Genomic DNA, 6000 nt, shown 5'->3' on the forward strand with positions numbered 1-6000 from the left:
CTTGGCTTTGCCATGGTGCTGAGCAGTGTGTAAATGGGAGAGCATTTACCAAAATCCTTCCTGACACTGGTGTAGCAGCAGCAAGATGGGAAATCTCTAACCATTGGAGCCCCTGTTGCTGCTTGTACCTAAATAACTACATAGAAGTTTGATAGATACAATAATAACTACAATAAACTTTGACTTTGTTCTTGCTCTTTCACACAGCGTTTTGGTTTTGTTCAAATCTTGTCTGGAAGCTTTTGGAAAGCTTGGAAATGGAGGCAACCACGTCATGGGGATGGGGGAGCAAAGCCATTGACAGTTCTGTGAAGAGACTTCTGCTGCACAGGGCATGCATGTGCTGCCTGGACATCAGAGACCTCTGTCTTGTTTTGCTTTCTGTCACTGCAATCACATTTGTGGATTTTTCCTGGCCTGCCAGACTTTCCCTCTATGCAAAGGAGTGTTCTAAATTTAATTTACATGCAGCTAGAGTTTCTTTTTCTGCATTTTTGGAGAAATGTTATCTTTACTGAATAACTTTAACAGGCTTATATTTTGCAAGGTTCTGCCAGGGTATGTTTTGTTACAGTCATTACTTGGAGCAAACTTACATATACAGATTCAAAGAGCAAGTATTGGTGCAAACCCAAATGTCTATGTTAATAAAACTAGGGGGAAAAAGAAACTTGAGAAGTTATGACATAAATTCACTCAAGCTTTTGGATATTAATTTTCTGGGGCTGTTTCTCTAAACACATAAATCAAATTAAATTTTTTATTAAAAATTTCATTAAAGGAGAATCTTTTCAGCGTTAGCACTCATTCCATTACAACATTCATGCAGCAGCTGGCAGTTCTATCTGTTTATTTTCCCCAAAAGCATGTCAGTTATATGAGCAGGTCTAATGTCACTGGTTTTCAGGATTTTTATATATCCAGACACAGATTTAGAATAAAATACAAAGGTAATTCTGAGTTATGTGGCTAAGGATAATTTGCATTTCTAGTCTATCTTTCATCTAGAGAGATCCCAAAACACTTTCATTTCAAAAAAGGAAAATTATATGTAGAACTGTTTTACCACTGAAATGCAGCAGCTGTTTAACAGCCCAGAAAAATACTAAGAATCTCTCTCCTACAATTGTAATGGAAATATGCCTTTGAATAGGCAGAAAGTTACCCCAGTCATAGGGCCATGGTGCTGGAGCTGGTGGATGAATTCTTGCAAAAGGCATCACATGGTCATAGGTAGTTAGGACTTTCCTTTATCATGTTCTACTCCAAGTGTTTCAGAAGTCCTCCATTAAGAAAAAAAAATTAATACTTCTCCATTTGGAATATCAGTGTTTCTGTGGACATGAATTGTGGCAGCTATTGCTGTTCATGTTAATCCATATATACAGAAAAAAAATCCTTTTTTTTTTTTTTGACAGAATAAATAAAACAGTAGCTCACTGAAGAATAAATGTGTCTACTCAAAGAGCTGTTTTTGTGTATCCAGAACGGTTTTTTCATAAACATGAAAGAACAAAAAACTTTCCATTAGAAAATCTGGAGAAAGGAAATATTTCTTGAGGAGTGAACACTTTACAATGCCTCCCTTCCATCTAATAAGCAGGTTCAATATGACTTAATCATATGTTCTTTCCTTTAGTAAGAATTTTATCAGTTTTGTACTGACTTCAATGCATAGAAAAAATATTGATTATCTATATTCAAACTTATGATTAGGTTTAAAGCATTAATGAAAAAAGTTTTCAATGCTTTATTAAATTGCAAAGATAACAGGTGCTCAGCTGAAAAAATTGAGGCATCTTTCCACTGGTGAACTGTTTTGATGTTAATCTTTGGTGAGCCTAGAATACTGCTCAGAGTGTTACCTGTAAGCAATAATCACATGCTGAAAAAGTAAAGTTTTCTAGGAGTATTTTCTAACTGTAATTATGCATCTTTCAATGCTGTCTCCACTGAAAATAGATATCCATGGCTTCTTGTGCTGCGCATGAATTAATAAGGTCTAAAATTTGCCACAAAATTACTTTTGACTGACACTGCAATGCTGAATGATACCTTGTATAGGTCTGATGGGCAACAAACTCTTTATGAGAACTTCTGGAAACTTTCAAGGCTTATTAAGAATCAACTGAGCAATAAAGCAAAGGTGAAGGTTATAATGAAAAAGCATCACATTAGATGTGTTTAATTAAAAGAAGCATGAGTCAGATACTCTGAGTACTCCACTGTCTGGATGTTATGCTGGTGGCAGAAAGGAGATCCCCTCCTCATTTGGAGACCTCAGCTGAACTGTTGAACTGTTTGAACTGACCTGTTGAACTGTTTGGGAGTATCACTAAGGTTTGAGGTATCACTGAGGCTGCTGAGTCAGTTTATTTGTCCTGTGCCTACCAGTAACAAGGAAACAGGAAAGAAAAATCCAAACTGAAAGACTGAAGCATCAGTGCCAATAGTTTAAATAAAAATTATTATATTTTTTAAAATCAATTTGTATTTCTAATCTTACATTATCCATCACAGGCTTTGCTGAAACCTGAGGAATGTGGACCCAATTTGTTACAGAATCACAGAATCACAAGGTTGGAAGAGACCTTCAAGACCATCAAGTCCAAGTCATTCCCCAACACCTCAACTAAACCATGGCACTGAGTGCCACATCCAGTTTTTTTTTTAAATACATCCAGGGATGGTGACTCCACCACCTCCCCAGGCAGCAGGACATACTATGTTGTTGACATACTATGAAGTGGTTTCATTAAGTAGATATGTTCTGTAATTCTTGTTTTTTAGAAACTGCATTTTCCTAAACAGCAAAGAGCTCATTTTAGGATGCAAAATAAATGTTCATTGAAATATTATCTATATCTGACTGATAATCTGAGTATAGAATGAAACAGCACCATCTACTTCCTAATGAACTCTCTTGTGTGTATATGGACTTTAGCTTCCTAGATAGATTGTCAGACACAAATGCAAATTTATCGCAGTAAAAAAAGCAAAATCTATTATAGGATTGGAAAGCAATATCTCTTCATAATATGTGACCTGGAAGGGAAAATCTTTGAGATTTTGTGACTTAACATTTACTTGATCATTAAAGTTTCCTGACACGCTACTTGCGTACTGAGTTTGTGGGGTTTTCGTTTCATAAGAAGTACAGCACCAACTGAAGAAAATCTATTAAAAATCCTTCTCCTCTCCTTCCCTTCCTCCATCAAATAATAATGTACATGTGCTGTCAACAGAGGCTATTTCTTGCCCAGCATTTTCCTCTTTTTATTGCCAGACACTGTGCTGTGCACACACTGTCCTATGCCATCTTGCAGTGATGGCATCAGAACACTGTAATGTTCTTCTGAGTCTGTTTTCCTTCTCTTGTCACATAAATGGGTTTTTATTTAACAGTATTTTTAGTCTCTCTGGATCCTCTGTCAGATGATGGCAGTGTAAGGTGGAGAGACACTTAGACCACAGAAAGGGTGGTGGTGCTGCCAAAGGGTAGAAAAGGGGGTTCATATCAGCTTTATCTTGAGATATTCCCATGCCTATGGCATTTGCCAGTTGGAATCACTGGGAAAAACGTCTGGCAGGTTTTCAGAAGCCCTTTCCCAAAAACAAAAGTAAAGTCATGTAGACTGGCTGAAGTATGTGGAAAGATCAGAAAGATCCTCCTTATATCACTGGGACAAAATTTGTATCCTTCGAATTTATCAGGAGCAAACACAGTGAATCCCAAGCATGCAGAGAAATAAATTTATTTTTCTCCTCTTTCTGAAGTCAGTGATACAGAAAGATATGTTTCCTCTATGAAGGGCTGCTTCTGCTCAGAAGGCAGGGCTGCATAATAATACTCAGCAAAGTGCTGGCTACTACATCTTGGGCCAGAGAAGTTTAAAAATATATAAATTAATAATATAATAAATTTCCTTTTATGCATCCTATGACTTAATTATAAAGAAATGTTTTTATATTTTAATAAGAAATTTTGATAACTTTAGCAATATTACAACACATTGCTGAAGAGTTGGGACCAATTATTTCTTTGTTTAGTTCTATTTCCCTTAAGTGTAGTCCCAGTTACAGTGAAGAAATCTGTCTAAAAATCAAGTCATTCTAAAAAAAAAAAAAAAAGCCTGATACAGACAGTTCTGCCTGAAATGAACATAAATTTACATAGCATCCTTTTTATGTGAACAACAATATCCACAGTTATTTTCTTCAAAATACTTGGTGTGCCTTCAGCCACACATGAACTCAGTTGACTAGATGTATTGCTTTCAAAAGCAATGGCATAGTCCTGACTCCTTTATAAGTTTGAATTTATGAACTCTCCTAAATTTGCAGTGGAGAAAAATCTCTCTTACACCCTGACAATAGGACCATTTGCAGACCTGAATGCCACTGGGCAGCTTTAGGTGAAAACTGGAGATTCGTGGAGTGTTCCTTTCCTGTTCACTGGTGTGAAGCCATGCAGAGAGAATTTTACTGGGCTGGATGGGATTTTTTTACCCTGGCAGCTCATGAAAGAGTAAGGCATGTGTCATTCAAATTATTAAGATGTAGTGAAAATAATTGCAAGCCTATTTAAATGTAAGATCTTTATTGTGTATAAGATCATTGTGTTAAAACTCTTAGCAATTAAAAAAAAATCTGAGCCAGAAATAAAGAATGTTGGTAGTTGTACCTCACTGTAATCTCTTTTCCTGCTGAAAGCACAACAGATGTTTCATTCCCATGTTTACAGTTTTAGAGGCGGGCGTAAAAAAATTGTGCTAACAGGCAGGCAACCATAAGTATTCTCTGTTTGGATATTTAAGTATTCTCACCATCATAGATGAGCAAAATTAAATGGGAGAATAGACTGGGCTGTAAACATTTGTTCATTGAGGTTGCCTTGCATGATGCAAGAGCATCAGTGGTAGGGTGAGGGATACTGACTGCTCCCATCCTGTGCTACAGGGAGGTGAGGGGGCCTTTTGAAGAGAGGTGGGAAGAAAAGAGATTTCAACTCTTCTGGACCTGGTTCTCCACAGGGGCATGTAACCATCTCAGCCAGGGCCCAAAACTTATCCCAGAACCATTGAGCCAAATACAGCTATCAGCCTGGAACCCCGTAACATTAGAGTTCCATTGTCTCCAGACTAGGATCCTATTTAGCGGAGAAATGGAGTCAATATAGTTTGTTTGACCTGAGTGAAAAGGAGTTTCAGTGCACTACTGGAATAGCTCTTGAGTGTGGAGAAATGGACTGCTTACTTTTTGTCAGGAGGTCTAATGTTTTCTCAGGTTTGCTGCAAGATTAAATTTAAACATTAAAAAAACCCAGGGTTTTGTGGTTTTTCAATGTCTTTTGAAATTGCTGAGCAGGTTTATACAGTTAGCCAGAAAAGGTAAACAGAAAGTTCCTGGATTAGGTTTACATGTAGGCATTGAGATAAAGCATTATGATTGAAATCTTGCTTTCACCATCTTTCTTAAGTGTTAGCAGCTGAAGTTGTGTATTGTCAGCAATTAATGTATTATTGCACTTGAAAACTAGAGCAGAGGGAGACTCCCCAGCACAGAGCTGCAACAAGTACACCCAGGGACAGGAGCGGGGAAAAGCCAAGTCAGAACTGAAGTGCACACAAATGCTGCTGTCTTCAGTGGTGGCAGAGCCCAGGCTGTGGGCAGCTGTTGGATGCTGTGGGAAGCTGGGATTGGGTCCCTCCCAGACTGTGGGAACACCAGGGCTGCATTTGCATAGTGGCGCAAGCTAATATTAGGAGCGGCTGGGCTCCCAAGCTGGAGTTTACCAAGGGTTCTTTCCCTGTGGGGGAAGGACTCTCAGGTTAAAAAAAAAAAAGAAATAAAAAGATGGAGAAAGTGTATACTTGTTGATGCACATGTTCTTTCAAAGACCAGCTTCTCAGAAAATTGTGTTTTGGGTGAATGTGGCCAGCCCCCTCAGTCAGACAGTTTCTGTGAAACACCCACTTAGGCATGGGGAGAAAGGTAATC

The sequence above is a fragment of the Zonotrichia leucophrys genome, chromosome 2 (genome assembly GCF_028769735.1).
Source record: "Zonotrichia leucophrys gambelii isolate GWCS_2022_RI chromosome 2, RI_Zleu_2.0, whole genome shotgun sequence".
Classification (NCBI taxonomy): domain Eukaryota; kingdom Metazoa; phylum Chordata; class Aves; order Passeriformes; family Passerellidae; genus Zonotrichia; species Zonotrichia leucophrys.